The sequence below is a fragment of the Carcharhinus amblyrhynchos genome, chromosome 3 (assembly GCF_965287045.1).
Source record: "Carcharhinus amblyrhynchos chromosome 3, sCarAmb.v2.hapA, whole genome shotgun sequence".
NCBI lineage: Eukaryota > Metazoa > Chordata > Chondrichthyes > Carcharhiniformes > Carcharhinidae > Carcharhinus > Carcharhinus amblyrhynchos.
Window position 1 is genome coordinate 86,219,611 of NC_137326.1, and position 19,071 is coordinate 86,238,681.

Consider the following 19,071-nt stretch of genomic DNA (forward strand, 5'->3'; position numbering starts at 1 on the left):
GCCAAGTAATCACTGCACAGGCCCTCTATGTACACTGATATAAACAGGAAAGTCTCAAGATACTCATGAAAGCTGCACCAAGCAATAGAACAGTTACACCAACATGAGGTCCCATGGGAATCCATGGTGTTGACATTTTTCAGTTGAGTGGTAAACAGCACTTGGTTCTGGTTGACTCATACTCCAGGTGGTTTGAACTGGACTACCTTCAGAACGCCACTGGCAATTTGGTGATCATCAAGTTCAAGAAACACTTTGCCGTGCCTGGCATCCTACAGAGACTCATGACAGACAATATTCGATAATTCATCTCTGCAAAGCTTTGAAATTTTGCATGCACCATGGGCAGGAAGTTCCCATTCCCATTTCAAACGTGCTAGCAGAAAGAGCACTCTGCTCAGCCAAACATCTCTCAGAAAAATATCCATGGAACCACACTTATTACTATGCTGCATACTTAACTTCCACAGCTGAGACTGCCCTCATCCCCACAGCAACTTTTTTCCAGGTGCACTAGGATCATGATTCCCATTGTCAAGGCTCTATTGCAGCCCAAACTTGAATGTAATGTACAAAATAAACTGCTGCAATGCATTGACAATGTACAACAATGTGCATTACAATCAACATGTTCACAGCCTTAGTCCCCTAGCAGCAGGCCAAGACTTCTGGATCCAGCAGTACCCTGTAACTCAACAGCTATGTAGTAGCTGTCAATGACGATCAGTACGTACAAGCTTCAAAGCCATCAGCAACAGCTGCCACTGCAACTCAACCATCTGCCTTGACCACAGGCCCTCCACCGCCACGTTCATGCAGACTTAATCAGAATCTGATATGGTGGATCCCACATCTGCACAACACACACACACATGATTTATTTTGTGAGTCCAGCAGAATGAACAAGAGCCATAGAACAGTCTCCCCTCCACCTGTTGTCACATCCTGTAAACGTCTGAGCAGGCCCAACACACAATATTGAGATTCTGTCACCACATAGATTGCTTGGGTTGGTGAACAGCGCTTTGTTTTGTCTTCTCTGTTGTTCCCTCCCACCACATGTTGAAAGAAGGGAGCGAAGTGTACACAATGGACTGTATACCAAGTTGCAAGAGCCTCCTCTGTGTTTCATAGTACACTGTTGAACAGCTCACTGTTTTTTGTACACATGTCTGTATATAGTTTTTACTGTGTACACTGTTACACCTCATACCACTGGGGGCCCAAACTAATCAGGGAGGATATAGACTGGGTTGTCACATGATTATGTAATGTGACAACCCAGTCATGTCTAGCATCATATGACAGGAGCATGCCAGATTTCCCGGGACCTCGGGCAGAGCACATGTGTTTCTTTACAAATGCAGAGTTAGTTAAATAGTGTTACATTGAACTACAGAAAATTACAGTTGTCATGGGAATATGGAGGCCGTGGAGAGAGAGGACAGAGGGGCAGTAATTTGGCATAAGCAGAGTAGGGACCATGGGGTGGCTAGGAGCATGGATTGGCTTAGGTTGGCATGGATGCGTTGGAGTGTGTGGAAGGTGAGGATGAGGGTTCAAGATTGATTTTTGTTTTTTTTTATTCATTGAAACATAATGTGGAGGCACAGAAGCAAGCCTTACACCCAACCCACCTCTGGAACTTTGGAAACTTGAAGCAAATTTAATGAGTTTTGCAATTAGGTTGAGAATGGGTCTTCTTTATTCCAAAATATGATTTAGAGATGGGAACAATTTCTTTGCTGACCAGTATTTTCTCCATTCAAAGTCTTTGACTGTAAAAGTCACTATGGTAACATTGTAGTGTAACCAGGTCAACTTTTAATATGAGCATTTGTACCTCATTCATTTTATTTCCTATGGCAAGTTTCTGAAAAGTTATTCCCAGCTTTTCATGGATTAATCCTGTGAAACCTGAGAACCGATGTCTTAATCGATATTCTATGGATTCATCTCTGACAAGCTGTTTATTGCAATAACATCGCTGAGGTTTTATGATTTTGGGAGCTGCTGTTTTCTTGTACAGCATTTGATGATCTCCATCCATATCTATTGTCACAAGCTAACTGCTACATAGCAATGAAATTCATGAACAAAGAACGAAGAAAATTGCAGCACAGGTACAGGTTCTTCGGCCCTCCAAGCCTGCACCAACCATGCTGCCCGACTCAACTAAAACCCTTTACCCTTCCGGGGACCATATCTCTCTATTCCCATTCTATTCATGTAGTTTTCAAGACACCCCTTAAAAGTCACTACCGTATCCTCTTCCGCCACCTCCCCCGGCAACGAGTTCCAGGCACCCACGACTCTCTGTGCAAAAAATCTGCCTCGTACATCTCCTTTAAATCTTGCTTCTCACATCTTAAACCTATGCCCCCTAGTAATTAACTCTTCTGCCCCGGAAAAATCCTTCTGACTATCCACTCTGTCCATGCCTCTCATAATCTTGGAGACTTCTATCAGGTGTCTCCTCAACCTCCGTCACTCTTGTGAGAACAAACCAAGTTTCTCCAATCTCTCCTCATAGCTAATGCCCTCCATACCAGGTAACATCCTGGTAACTCTTTTCTGTACCCTCTCCAAAGCCTCCACATCCTTCTGGTAACGTGGCGACCAGAATTGAACACTGTATTCTAAGTGCGACCTAACTAAGGTTCTATAAAGCTGCAACATGACTCGTCAATTTTTAAACTCAATACTCCAACTGACGAAGGCAAGCATGCCACATGCCTTCTTGACTACCTTCTCCACCTGCATTGCCATTTTCAGTGACCTGTGCACATGTATACCCAGATCCCTTTCCCTATCAATACTCTTAAGAGTTCTGCCATTTACTGTATATTTCCTATCTGTATTAGACCTCCCAAAATGAATTACCTCACATTTGTCCACATTAAACTCTATCTGCCATCTCTCCACCCAAGTCTCCAATCAATCTATACCTTGCTGTATCCTCTGATGGTCCTCATCGCTATCCACAAATCCACCAACCTTTGTGTCATCCGCAAACTTACTAATCAATCCAATTACATTTTCCTTCAAATCATTTATATATATTACAACAGCAAAGGTCCCAGCACTGATCCCTGAGGAACACCACTTGTCACAGCCCTCCATTCAGAAATACACTTTCCACCGCTACCCTTTGTCTTCTTTGACCAAGCCAGTTTTGTATCCACCTTGTTAGCTCACCTCTGATCCCATGTGACTTCACCTTCTGCACTAGTCTGCCACGAGGGACCTTGTCAAAGGCCTTACTGAAGTCCATGTAGACAACATCTACTGCCCTACCCTCATCAACTATCTTCGTCACTTCCTCAAAAAACTTGATCAAGTTCATGAGACACGACCTCCCCTTCACAAAACCATGTTGCCTCTCACTAATACGTCCACTTATTTCCAAGTGGGAATAATCCTGTATCAAAGAATCCTCTCCAATAATTTCCCTACCACTGATGTAAGGCTCACCAGCCTGTAATTACCTGGATTATTCTTGCTACCCTTCCTAAACAAAGGAACAACATTGGCTATTCTCTAATCCTCTGGGACCTCCCCTGTAGCCAGTGAGGATACAAAGATTTCTCTCAAGGCCCCAGCAATTTCCTCCCTTGCCTCTGTCAGTATTCTGGGGTATATCCCACCAGGCCCTGGGAACTTGTCTACCTTAATGTTCCTCAAGAATCCCAATACCTCCCCTTTTTTGATCTCAGTATGACTCAAACTGTCTACACATCTTTTCCAAGACTCATCGTCCACCAAGTCTTCTCTTTGGTGAACACTCATGCAAAGTACTCATTCAGTACCTTCCCTTTTCCCTCTGGCTCCACACATAGATTCCTTCCCTTGTTCTTGAATGGCCAACCCTGTCCCTGGCTACTCTCTTGCTCTTTATATATGTATAAAAAGCCTTGGGATTTTCCTTAATCCTGCTGGCCAATGCTTTTTCATGACCCCTTTTAGCCCTTCTTACTCCTTGCTTAAGTTTCTTTCTACTTTCCCTGTATTCCACAATGTTTGAACTAATTGCCTTTCTATCTGCTGCACAAAAGGTTGTTAAAGAAGGTTAGGGGGCATGGAGTTGGGGGTAGGGTGTTAGCGTGGATAAGGGATTGGCTGTCTAATAGGAGGCAGAGAGTGGGTGTCAATGGGTGCTATTCGGATTGGCGGTTGGTGACTAGTGGAGTGCCCCAAGGATCAGTGCTGGTGCCTCAACTATTTACCATTTATATAGATGGTCTGGAGGAGGGAGCTGAGTGTAAGGTGTCGAAATTTGCTGATGACACAAAGATAAGTGGAAAAGCAAATTGTGCGGAGGGTGTAGAAAGTCTGCAGAGGGATCTAGATAGGCTGAGCGAGTGGGCGAGGACCTGGCAGATGGAATACAATGTTGGCAAGTGTGAGGTTATCCACTTTGGCAGGAATAATAGTAGGAAGGACTACTACTTACAGGGCGAAAAGCTGCAGCATGCCATGGTGCAGAGGGACCTGGGGATCCTTGTGCATGAGTCGCAAAAACCCAGCCTACAGGTGCAGCAGGTGGTCAGGAAGGCAAATGGGATGCTGGCCTTCATAGCGAGGGGGATCGAATATAGAAGTAGGGAGGTCTTGCTGCAACTGTACAGGGCACTGGTGAGGCCACAGCTGGAGTACTGTGTGCAGTTTTGGTAGCCGCACTTGTGCAAGGATATTTTGGCCTTGGAGGGAGTGCAGAGGAGGTTCACTAGGCTGATTCTGGAGTTGAGGGGGTTGAGCTATGAAGAGAGGCTGAATAGACTGGGCTTGTACTCGTTACAGTTTAGAAGGATGAGGGGGGATCTTATTGAGACATATAAGATGATGAAAGGGATGGATAGAGTAGAGGTGGAGAGGTTCTTCCGCTCAGAAAGGACAGCAGGACTAGAGGGCACAGCCTCAAGATAAGGGGGGTGCAGTTTAGAACAGAGTTGAGGAGGAACTTCTTCACTCAAATGGTGGTGAATCTCTGGAATTCTCTGCCCGTTGAAGTGGTGGAGGCTACCTCGCTAAATATATTTAAGACGCGGGTAGATAGGTTTTTGGTAGACAAGGGAATTAAGGGTTATGAGGAGAAAGCAGGAAAGTGGAACTGAGCCACTTCAGATCAGCCATGATCTTACTGAATGGCGGGGCAGGCTCGAAGGGCTAGACGGCCTACTCCTGCTCCTATTTCTTATGTTCTTATGGTCTTATCATATAAGGATCTTGTATCACCTTGCAGAAATTCAACACTGTTGTTTGCTTTCCTTTTTCAGTGAAACTTTAATAGATTTTGTGCCATTTTTGGACCTCAGGTATAATCAGAGCCATTATAACTGTTGACGCTACTTTGATCGTTTGCAAGTTGTTTCCTATTGTTTTCATTTATGAAGTGAAACTGGCTCCAGCTTAACCTAGAACAGCATTAATGTGACCCGCATGGATGCACCATGATTATGTTGTAAAAATGTCATGCTTGCAAGAAATAAAGTATCAGTGGAAGTTGAGTGAACATGTGAAATGTTTGAAAGTTTTCATTTAAACTGTTTTACAAAAACAGTTCAGCTTTGTTTTAAAGTTTAAGGTTGTTCTTACTCTTGAGTATTCCAGTGCCTTTTGACTCCTCTGCTATCTTCCACACTCCATAGACTTGAATTCATCCAAAGCATTGTTGACTTTAAAATTCTCATCCTTGTTTTTAAAGCCTTCCATGGTCTGACCACTCTCTCTCTCTGTAACCATACAGAACCCTACAATCTTCTGGGATCTCTGCAATCCTTCAGTCTGGTGTCTTATGCATTCCCAATTTTAATCACTCCAACATTAATAGCTGTGCACTCAGCTGCCTGAGTCCTCAATTCTGGAAGTCCCTCCTTAAACCTTTCTACCTCTCAATTCTCTTTTAAGATCTAACTCTTTGACTCGATTTTGTCATTCCTGTCCTAATGTGTCCTTAAGAGGTGATTATAAATGCAAGTTGCTATTATCATACTCATATTTGACCAGCTTCATAACTGTAGTGTTACCATTTATTTCAATGCCATAATATCTTGTTTGAAAGCTTAAAAAAAATTGATTCAAGAGAAGTGTAATGTCTCCAGACCTGTCAGCAGTTTAAGGATTAAATATTAAGCTGCCAGTTGATCTAATTCAAAAATTACCTAAAATGCAAGGTGCTGACTACGGATATGATTTTGCAATTGTCACCAGAGCGTTTTGTGCTATATACTTGTTGGTTGAAAGCACAAAAGTTCATCTCAGGGAATTTTAAGCCACGATAGTTACTTGGTGCCACAACAACACAAAATGTGTGTAATAAAGTTCTGGCTATTTGTTAACCCTCTTATCCTTGAGTATTTGGCCTCTTATGTTTCAAATCATTTTCATTGGCCTTAAAATCTAGCTTTTGATAATGTACTCCAAAAATTAACGCCAAGTCTTTTCTAGGGCATTAATTGTTAACTGTTGCCTTTTGAACATCTTCCTTCCCTCTTCAAATATCATAAAGCATAGTGGTATGGTTACTGGAGTAGTAATCCAGAGTATTTTTCTGGGGACCTGGGTTTGAATCCAACCACATCAGATGGTATGTTCAAAGTCTACTGATGACCATGAAAACATTACTGATTGCTGTAAAAACATATCTGGTTCACTAACATCCTTTGGGGAAGGCAATCTACCATCCTTACCTGGTCTGGTCTACATGTGACTACAGAGCCACAGCACTGTGGTTGACTTCTAAATGGCCCCTGAAATGGCCTAGCAACAAATGCTGGCCCAGACAGCAAAGCCCATTAAAAAAAGTGAAAAAATCACTATGGATTTGTTTGAAGTTCAAGATACTAAGATAATTTATTTTCCAAATGACTGAACAAGCAAAGAGATAACCACCTTATGATATAGTTCCACCTTACTCATCTGAACAAATTAATAGACATTTAAGAGGCATAATGATCCTTCATAACTTTTTTAGAATAATACATAGTGATCAGATTTTACCAACCCATTAGAGACATACCGGCAGGTGAGAAGGGCAAGAAAATGGCAGCAGAAGGTATTGGAAGACAAGCCTGACATGTTTATACTATCAGCACATATTGTCTGAGCCAGACTTGACTTGGATGTTCACTTGGAATTGGGTAACCAATTTAAATAATTTGTAAGTCAATTGACAGCCATTTTTCTGAACCATTGTTACATGGGAAGGCCACCAGCTGAATGGAGGCAAGCTAGCGGCCTCCCATTGGCTTCCAGAGGCTGTATGATCAACAAAGTGGACCACATGGGCAATGGCTGCTGATATGATCCTGAAGCCATCACTGGAGTGTTGACCCCTCTGATCTTTAAGGTCTGCCTATCTGGCTCCAGCACAGAAATACATTTTCTACTTGTGAGAGGCATCAATTCTTCACGTTTTCCCTCGTCATCTCAGTCTCTCTTTGGGAACTGTCGAGGCTGCAAAGATGCCGGTCCTTTGTTGAGTTGGCAGTTTGAAGAAGCAGTCTGCCATCAATAATTGGATAGTGATCTGGACTGTAGCCCGTTCACAGGGCAGCTGTTGGAAAGATTTCTATCATGGTGCTGCAACCTTCTGTGTGGAATATCAGACCTTAACCTTTGGCTGCAAAATCACTTTTACCACCATAAGTTAAGTGCTGTCAGTCCACACAGAAGATAGCAGTAATATGACAGAAATTTTTCCAACAACAGCTTATTTTTTTCCTATTATTTCTTAACACATAACACTAACTAATTAAAATCCTTTGTTGGAAATAATGAAGAGGGTCAAATTATGCATCTTCTTTTCAGAGGTTATGTAAGAAAAAAGTGTATATCAAAAATGAAGGAGAAGAAACTAGAAGTCAGTTGATTAAAATAATGATTTCTATTCAAGTCTACAAATATCATCATTTCATAGTTTTTTACTTTCCATAAAGAATCAAACTGTTATTCTACTGGCGTGAGTATTTAAATAAGGTCTAATCATGAGCTGAAAAATCACATTTTACACATTATAACATTCATTTCGTTTGCATGACTTGCAGTATAATTTTAGTGTTCGTATTGCAAAGCTAAATTAACCTCATTAATTGCAACCCTTCAGATATTACAGCACCTTTCCCTCTAGATAATTATATGTTGCCATGATAATGACCTTAAATCAAGCACTATCAAATGTGATGGATATGGCAATGGTAATTTCAACAGAGAGGAGATTATAATACTACCTGATAGGACTTGTTTTTCTTTTTTTTTAATTTTTAACCCATTAAACCAGAAAGCAAAATTGTTATTCAGCAAACATTTCAAATGTTAAGATAAAAACAAAATACTGCAGATGCTGGAATGTGAAACAGAAAATGCTGGAAAACCTCAGCAGGTCTGACGGCATCTGTGGAGAGAGAACAGAGCTAATGTTCTGAATCTGGATGACCTTTTGTCAGAGCTCTGACTCAAAATATTGGCTCTATTCTGACTCCACAGATGCTGTCAAACTTGCTGAGATTTTCCAGCATTTTCTGTTTTTGATTTAAAATATTAACTTACTTTCAGATGGGACATCTTCCCCTGTATAAGTGCACACATGAACTCTAGGATGCATTCCTCCAAGCGAGGATCTCTATAATTGCAAATTGTAATTATTATAGTGTGATAAAAAAAATTCTGTGCATCTCACCATTACTACATGTTCACTGAGAATACCAAAATCTTCCAGTATGCATCCATAGTATCTCACCAAATGTTCTTGCCATCTCTTTGTGTAGGGGAATGGTTTCTTAACCTGATAAGTTAGTGACTGAAAACATTCAACCGGTTATCATGTACGCATACAATTCAGGTGAGCATGTAACCATATTCATTGGTAGTCCAGACAATTGGCTTGTTGATAGGTATGGAAGTGATAACCAACAATTACTGGAGAGGAGAGGGATGAATGTATTTGCAAACTGATGTTCCCCAATCTGAGAAATTTGTTTACATTAGTTACTTTTTTGACTTCATAGCGCACTTCTTAAAAAGTATCCAATATATGAGACTTCCAAAATTCAATCCAAAATTGAGAAAGTTGGACTCTAAATGCTTGTTGAAATAATATGTTTGGATGCATATTTCGATAAGGAGTAATGTGTGATAGTGCTGTAAAGACTGATGATTTTGAAATACATAATTCACCAAAGAAACTCCCCTCCTATTGTGCTCATTTGATTGTTCCGTGGACATTTTTTTCAGCTCCAGAGTTTTGATTCAAATCCCACTTTGAGCAAAGCAGGAGCATTGGCTGCAAAATAAGTTTGAATGGTTTTAACTGACTCCTAATGCACAGCAGACTCCGACGCAATTCAACACATTAGAATAGTTTGTTTCGAAAGGTTATGATGCTAAAAAAAAAAGTTGTGAAACTGATGCAGCAGGAATATAATTCTACATATGGAGTTGTGTTGTTACTATGGTCCATAAAAATAATGTTTGTAAATGTTAACTTTTTTAAGGTTATGAATGAACAAATTGCCTGATGATACAGTGGTCAGTACTGCTGCCTCGCAGTGCTAGGGATCCGGGTTCAATTCTTGCCTTGAGTCACTGCCTGCACGGAGTTTGCACATCCTCCCCGTGTAAATGTGGATTTCCTCCAGATTCTCCAGTTTCTTCCCACAGTCCAAGGGTGTGTAGGTTAGGTGAATTGACCATGGTAAATTTCCTCTCAGTGCACCTGAACAGACAACACTAGAGTGTGGTGGCAAGGGGATTTTGATATTAACTTCATTGCAGTGTGAATGCAAGCCTACTTGTTGCTAAATATACTTTACTTTTTAGTTTAGACTAAGGTTTAAAATTGCAGACAGTTTGATTACACTGTATGTGGAAATTTAAACTTAGCTACCAATTAACTCTTAGCTTAAATTTTTGGTGTTAAGTGGACTTTTCAATCAAAACATACAGATCAATTTGTCCCCATGGTTAGAATTTGGTAACTCTCCAGCTCAAGAAAGGAAGATGTAGACAAATATCATTCAGAACAATCCATGCCAGCTAGTTAATTAATAAAATTCTGTATTTCAATCCTTACTAATATAATCTGTGCCCCTTCATTTCATTCAATATTTATTATTGCTAAATTAAAGAAATAATAAATTACAATTCCTTTATCAATGTCATGTCAACAGCATTGACATGTCAATATCATTGAATTCTCTGACAAAACAAAATAGTATGGCTACTGGAATCTGAAACAAAACCAGAGAATGCTAGATCAGCAGCTCAAAATGTTGGCTCTATTCTCTCTCCACAGATGCTGTCAGACCTGCTGAGTTTCTCCAGCACTTTTTGTTTTTGTGTCATTGAATGCTCTGCCTGCTGGGTTGTGGAAGTAGTGTGGAAACACAGATTGCAACAATTTAAAGAAGATAGTGCATTGCCACTGACTCAGAGAGAATGGGTGGGATTTTCCGCCCGCATTCGCCCCCAAAACTGGAAAATCCCGCTCAAGGTCAACGGACCTTTTCATGGCTCCCCCACTCCCCCCTACTCTCTGCCCATGGCCGGGCGGGTGGAACAATAGATTTCCCCCCAGTAACTCTGTTAGGCAATAAATGCTGACTTTGTTCGTGATGGCCACGCTCAGAGACTGAAATCTTAAAAAATCTTTCTCTTCTCTTTAACTTTTGTACGGACAGCTGAGAAATGATAGGCCTAATTCCACTTCCCTGACCAAAGACAGTGTGTTTTAAAAACACCTACTTTCATTGCCAGGAATAGGCAAATGGCAAGTTTTGGTTACCAATTTTACTAACTGCATCACTCTCCCTAAGTCTAAACCAGTAATTGTGATGTCATATTTGACCCTGAGTTGAGCTTCCAACCACATGTCCATGCCAACATTATACCTGTCTATTTCTACCTCCGCAACACCACCTGACTTTGCCCCTCAGCTCACCTCTCTGGCAACCCTCGTTGCCTTTGTTACCTCTAGATTTTACGATTCCAATGCAATCCTTGCTGGATCCCATATTCTAGCCTCTGTAAACTTGTGGTCAAGTTTACAGAGGTTAGAAAACTTGGTTATCTGTGCCCTTCCTCAGGCCAAGTCCTGTTCATCCATCATCCCGCAGCTCACTGACTTACAATGGTCAAGTAAAGTCTTAATTTTAAAATTCTCATCTTTGTTTATCAAGTCCCTGCAAGGCCTTACCCTTTCTTTCTGTAATCTCCTCCAGCCCCAGAATCCTCCAAGATATCTGAGCTCATCTAATTCTGATTCCTTGAGCATCCCAGATTTTAACTGCTGCATCTTTGGTGCGACTGTCTTCAGTTACCTGGGCCTGAAGGTCTGGAAAACTCTCTGCCTCTCTTTCCTCCTTTAAAACCACCCTTAAAATCTGTCTTCCTTTCCAAGCTTTTTGACATCTAGTCTAATGGGGGGACTTTTCCCAGGTCATTGAAGGCAGGATTGGAGGTGGGGGAGGGATGTGAGGGAAAGGGAAAATTTGAAAAAAGTGGTGGTAGACAATTATGTGTCCCTGCATCCTCCCACACTGTGGCTTCATGCCTAGGGACAACAATTACTATGAGTTCCAACAAACGGTTCCTGAGTTTGGTGTAGTTTTGCCATACATTAAGGATTGCAGCATTCTGCTTTGCTTTTCTATGGAGAAACTTCAGAAGCTGAGCAAAACATCAATTATTTACTTGCTAGATCTGTGTAATGTGGATTGATGGATGCTGTCACCGCTAACAGTTTGAAAATCTGCTTTTGCAAGTAGCTATCAAATAATACTGCAGATATAAGCTAGGCATTCCTTATTGCATACTGTGTCTGGTACTTGAGAAGTGAAGCATTTAAATCCTCACCCAGTAATGAAATTGTGACTATGAATATAATTTCTTAATTCTGTCAATTGCAGTCTAGGAATTGTGGAAACGTTCAACAATTTTTCTTGAACTTTTGGAGTGCGAGCAATTGTACAAATGTACAAGTCAATTCTTTCTTTGATTACATCTCTACATATTTCAGCTATGTAGGGTAATTCATAATATGAAAATACAAGTAAATTTACATTTGCTGCAAGACCTCACAATGATTACAATAAGCTAGTTCACAAAATTCATGCTCTGAAATTGTGCAAAAATCATACAACAAACAAGTTAAGTATCAATTAGCATATTTTGGATTTTTTTTACCTTAAATTGGCCATTTAGTAAAACATTGCTTTTCAACAACAAGCCTCTTATGTAGTGCTTAAGTGTTTTGGAAAGGCTATTTACATAAGCTTTAATGTTTTTTCTTTATGAATTTACCGAAGTATTTCTTGCATAGATCTCCTCCTGTAGCTCTCCACAGTAAGGTCACCTTCAAAAGCCATTTCAAGCTTGCTCTTAATTTAAGTATTCTTCTACTTGTCCTCAGGATCTGGCTGAAGCTGCAATAGCTGAATTTACTGCCCATTGATAGGAAATAAATTATCAACCACATTGTGTTAGATTCAACCTATCCCTCAGAGTTGCATTGAAATACCATTCCAAGTGATGCGCACAAATCTCTTAAGTAGGATTGAACCCACATTCTTAATTCTTTCTTGCTATGCACAGCAGCTTCTTAACAGGGTGATAACTTGGTTATGCAGAACCTGAGTATTGCATTCATCAGGATGGACAAGAATGCCAAATTTCCAAGGGAGCAACAATTTATAGTTCATGAAAAAAGCAGTGCTAATTAGCTGGCAAATTAACTGATTAGTTGAAGTATTTTCATGGAGAAAACTACTGACCGCTTTCTGACCATGCTTGTTTAACTTAAGTAAGTGCACAATGCCCGGACATGTTCCTTTCCCCTGCAATGGGAGACAATGTTCCCCGATGTACTCTCCTCGCCCACTTGAAATCAACTTTCTAGCCAATCATCGCTCATTTTCTCATACAATGCAAATTGGTACACTCTTTGAAGTTTGACATTTTTGCATCTGCCCTGGTGAGTGCAAAATTGAAAGCTTCAACAGCATGTCTCTTTCTTTTAAGCAGTGCTCTTTTTCCAGTTAATTTACATATCCCAATTCCTCATATATCAATTTTCCAAAGTTCTCCCTGAGGGGGATGAGATTGTGCAGATGTTGACTGGGAGTTTCTTGAAGCCTCAGAGACCAGGGTAGCTGCTGTCCCAAAGAGACCAGTTCCAATCAACCTGGGACTTACATAGCCGGACCCATGCCCAAATTTTTGTCATGCAAAAGGATTGAAGGATGATTAAAAAGAAGTAACAGCATCAGTGCCTACTTCTAGCAGCTCAGTGTGCTCGCACAATCTCGCCACATAACCAGTGTGAACCTGATTTAGGTGTATTTTGATAGATTTGAATATGATTAACCTGTCCCTTACTGTATATTGACCCCTTGCCATATATTCACATGTGATATCGCATCAGCTCATTTTACAACAGGTTCACCCAGGGCGTAAATGTGAGTATAGCCCCTGGGAGAGAGGGATGTGGCCAGGCAGTTTGCCCATTGTTCAGTGCTATTTATTATACTTCTGAAACTGAAGGAGATCAGTCTTGCATGCAACATAACCTGGATGTCATGGGCTGAGAAGCCATATAAATATGTTAAAAATTCTGCACTGAGTTACTGACTTCCTGACCCCCAAAGTTTGTCCACCATCTCCGTGGCACAAATGAGGAGTGTGATGGAATAATCATCATTTACCTGAATGAGTGCCGCTCCAAGAACAATCAAAACGCACCAAAGAATCCAAGTCAAGCCAGCCCACTCGATTTGCACCCCATCCACCATTCAACCTCTCCACCACCAGAGTTCAACAGTGTGTATCATACATAAGATGCGCTGTCACAATTCACCAAGGTTTCTTCAAAAGCAAATTCCAAACTTCCTACTCTGCCACCACATGAAAGGCAGCAGATGGATAGGACTAGTACCAGCTGCAAGTTCCCCTCCAAGCCATACACCACCCTGACTTGGAAATACATTGTCGTTCCTTCACTGTCCTTGTGTCAAAATCTTGGAAATCCCTTTGTAACAGTACCGTGTGTGTAGCTGCAACTCAGGGATTGCAGCAATTCAAGAAGGTAGTTCATTACCACTTTTTCAGGGGCAACTAGGGATGGGAAATAAATCTTTGCCTTTCCAGCAATACTCACATCCCAAGCCCGATAAACGAAATTCAGGAAAATCAGCCCCAACTGGAGATCAAGCTTGGTACTGTATTGGGGAATGCAAAAAATAATTGATCAAAGAATTAAATGAAATTTAATGACACATATAAATCACCATTTATATGTTTCATCCTTACTACAAAACTGTCACATTTCCTGTAAAATTAATTGCATTGCCAAAACACTCTAATTCCTCAATTTCACCAGTGGGATTTTCTGCCACTGTCTGCTGCTGGGATCATCTGATCCCATGGAAAATCAGTGGACTTTTATCTCACACAGCGGGTGTCAGCATGACAGGACCAGAAAATCCCAGCCCATAACTCAATAATGTATTTTACTTAGGTTGAGTGAACCTTTAGATTCTGCATTGGAGACTAAGAGGGGTGAATTTTCCCATTCTGCTGGGCACAGGAATCGGAGTGGGCGAGGGGCAGACCATGGAAAGGTCCATTGACTTTGGGTGGGATTTTCCGGTTTCAGGGCGAGCCAGACCGGAAAATCCCACCCATTGTATTTACAATTCATTCCTGTTGATTGCCTGTAGTTTATCACTCAATAAATTGAAATGGATTGTGTTATAATAAAATAATCCTTCAGCAAGGTCATCCAAGTATAAAGCCTGTCCGTCAATGTCCATGATGTTTGTGCTGATGAAAGGAATGCAACACGAATGAAAGAAAGAGTGTAACCGTGCTGAAAAGAATCTTATTTTATCATTTTCTATTGCTGTTGTGGTTTTCAATGCCATGGAATTGGAGTTATTTAGAAGACCATTTGGCTCATTGTATCTGGGCAACTCTTTGCTCGAGTGAATGTCACTGGTCTGCTTTCAATTTTCAGCCCCTAAATCTTCTGCTGCTTCAAATATTTATGGAATTTTCCCTGAAAAGATACCTCGATCTCTGCCTCAACCACCCCGACGAGTAAAGTTTTCCAAGATCCCTCCAACCATCAAAGTTCAGGATCTTCTTTATCTTTCTCTGCTCATCCTCAATCAGCGATTTTAAATTCATGACCCTCATCGCTGACTCACAAGTACAAGAACCATATTTTCTTCATTGGATTTTTTTATTATTTTGAAAACCTTTATCGGATTTCCTCTTAGCTTTTTCTGCACCAGTGGAACCAGCCCTGGAGCTGATATTGGTCTTGGAAACTGGCAATAATAAATTGGCAGCTTATTTTAAATGCTGCCTACTTTTCCATTAAAATCAGTAAAAAAAAGCAGATGTCGTGGAAAACTGCAGGCTGATTCATTGTCACCCCATTTGTACTATCACATGGAACCAAATTCATTTCCTGCTAGTACCTCTTGCGTGTTTCCATAAAAATTATTTTCCATGCCTCGAATTATCCTGGTGAATCGATGCAATTTCTACGGCCTCAATGCCTTTACTATAATGAAATATAGAAAACTGAGTAGAACATAAACAATTTTTAAAAAAATTATCACAACTTCTTGACCTTTATATGCTGTGCTTTTTTTAAAGTAAGGTCTATGGGTCTTGATAGTTTTAACTATCTCCATTTGCAATGGCTCAGAACACCTGCTGAATCATAGGGTTTGGAGTTCAAGTCCTGTGCTAGGCCTTAAATACAAAACTCAAGGTTAATACTCCAGTATAATACTATAGGTGCATTGTTGGATGAGATGTTAAACCAAAGACCCATCTCCACCTGCTCAGGTGGATGTTAAAAAAAAAAGCACTATTCTTGAGAGAACTTATCACTGGTGTCCTGGCCAATACGACATCACAAAAATAATTTAGTTATTCTGACATTGTGGTTTGTAGGAGTTTGCTGAGCATAAGTTAGATATCTTGTTTCTTGTATTGCAATAGTGACAACTCTTCATTGTCTGTAAAATACTTTCAGATGCCCAGTGGTCATGAAAAGTGCTAAATCTCTGTTTTCCTTTCTCAGTAGCACTTGCAGGGAATTATGTGTTTGGACTCTCAGGTGTTCAACCACAGCACTCCCTGCCTTTCCATTTCTCTATACTTACATTCTTTGCCTTGCTTCCTGAAATAATGGGGCTTCATACTTTACCCATTAAATTAAATTCTTCTTATATCTGCCAATTCCTTTACTCCGCCTACCTTCAGGTGTCTTTTATAGTTTGTCTCATTGTTTAACAAACTCCTAACATTGCGTTGACAGCCACATTTTTGATTCTGTTCCCTATGCACTAATCAAAAAAGTTCATAATCATGATTCACGTTGTCAGTGAATAACTATTATCACCCATTGGTCACCTTTGATTTTCCATAGTGCTTGAAGTACAGTTGTCACAGAGGGCTACAGCCAAATGAATACAATTTGAGGAATTATATTAGTACTTTGTTTCAGTATTCACAGAGGAAGACATAAATAATGTACCAAAAGTTCTGAGAGAAACAAGTTTTAGTGAGAAGCTGAAGGAAATCGGCATTCATAGAAAATTTATTTTGGGGAAATTGATGGGATTGAATAAATGTCCAGGTCCTGATAATCTTCACGCCTGAGTAATTAAGGAAGTGGCCCTGGAAATAGGGGATCCATTGGTGGTTATTTTCCAAAATTCTTTGGACCCTGGACTGGTTCCTACAGATTGGAGGGTAGCTAATGTAAACCCACTATTCAAAAAGGGGATAGAAAATAGGGAAATAGAGAGAAAATAGGGGACTATAGACCAATGAGCCTAACATTGGTACTGGGGAAGTTGCAAGAGTCCATCATCAAGGATTTCATAGCTCAGCATTTGGAAGACAGTGGTATAATCAGACAAAGTCAGCATGGATTTACAAAGGGGAAATCATGCTTGTTGAATCTATTGGAATTCTTTGAGGACATTGTTAGCGTGAGTGGGCGAAACGACCACTGCAGACTCAGGGTGAAGTTCAATAATGGCACAGCTTATTTTCTTTACGTTGACGGAGAAGCACAGTCAGGTCATACAATCGGACTGCCCCGAAAGCGCTCTGCCAGTCCCTAGCAGCAGGCTATAGTTATACCTGAACTTCGGTGCAGTATGCGATTCAAATGCTAATACTTTATTTACGGTATTCGACCTTAGCCATCCCGTCTCGATGTTTCCAAGTGTTGAGCAAATTGCTTTAGGCATGTGTTAATCGTTTTGTCTGATTGGTTATTTAATAGTCTAGAATCGCCAGGGTTTGAACCAAAAGTGTGTCAATGATCTCAAAAGAGGTTTTGAGGGGCCAGGAATGTTTCCTTATCTATGCTAATTTTAGGTGTCTCCATGGGTTGTTTGACTGTTTTAAAAGTGTTGATTTTGATGGGGTAGAGATTTAGTTCCTGTAGGTGCCATCCTGTCCAGCTTCCCTTATGTGCTAGCCCTCATTTGCATTCTAAAAGCATGCTCTTGCCTACTGATCGGTGTCTGTTACTTTGTGATTTTTAGTGGAGAGGCTCTGAGCGTAACTTTAGTCTGCTTCCGTTTCGTGTGCCCAATTTCATAAAATTTGTTGTCCGATAACAACGTAACTTATAGAGTTGACTGAGGAGAACCAGTGGATGTGGGTTACTTAGACCTTCAGAAGACTATCGACAAGGCCTCACATAACAGACTACTATGTAAACTTAAAGCACATGGGATTGCAGGTAATGCCTTGAGATGGATAAAAAGCTGGTTATCAGATAGGAAGCAAAAAATAGGCAAAAATGGTTCTTTTACTGATTGACAGTCAGTGACTTGTAGGGTATACAGGGATCTGTGCTAGGGCTCCAACTGTTCACGTTATATATTAATGATTTGGAAGAGGGAATTGAATATATTATCTCCAACTTTGCAGGTGATGCGAGGTTGGGTGGGAGGGTGAGCTGTGAAAAGATTGCAGAGTTGCTTCAGCATGATTTTGACAAGCTGAATGTGTGAGCATATGCATGGCAGATGCAGTATAATGTGCATAAGTGTGGGGCTATCCATTTTGCTAGCATTGTAAGAAGATAGATTATTACTTGAATGTGTGTAAATTGAGAGAGGTGGATACTTAGCGAGACCTTGATGCCCTCGTGCATCAGTTGCTGAAAGTAAGCGCACAAGTACAGCAGGCAGTAAAGAAGGCAAATGGTATGTTGGCTTCCATAGCAAGAGAATTTGAGGATAGGAATAGGGATGTTTTGCTGCAATTGTATGAGGCATTAGCGAGGCCACACCTGGAATGCTGTGTGCCGTTTTGGTGTACTTATCTGAGGAAGGGTATCCTTGCTATAGAGGGAGTGCAGCAAAGGTTTACCAGGCTCATTCCTGGGAGAACAGGTCTGTCATATGAGGAGCGACTAAGTTGGTTACAATTATATTCACTTGAGTTTAGAAGAGTGAGAGGGGATCTCATAGAAACTTATAAAATTCTAACAGGTTTAGAACTTTGAGTTTAACAGATTCAGAATGAATGTTCCAATGGTGGAGGAGTCCAGAATTAGGGGTATTTGTTTGATGATTAGGGCTAAACCTTTTAGAACTCAGGTGAGGAGAAAGTTCTTCATCCAAAGGGTGGTGAATGTGTGGAATTCATAATCACAGGAAGTAGTTGAGGCCAAAACGTTGTCTGATTTTAAGAAGAAATTAGGTATAGCTAAAGGGATCAAGGGATATGGAGGAGGAGGGGGGATTAGGATATTAAATTCAATGATCAGCCATGGTCAAAATGAATGGCAGAGCAGGCTCGAAAGGCTTAATGGCCAAATCCTGCTTCCAGTTTCTGTGCTTCTGTTATTTCTTCAATGATCTCCATAGACTGTCAGAGAACTGTGATTACTGAATCTTAAAGAATGAGCTGATTTGCAATGAAAGCATAGTTGGGGTCCTAGATGAAGATTTATCAGATCTATTAGACAAGAGAGGATTTCACATTAATGAAAACAGTGCAGGCTGTGAGACAAACATGGGAAAGGAAAAGTTC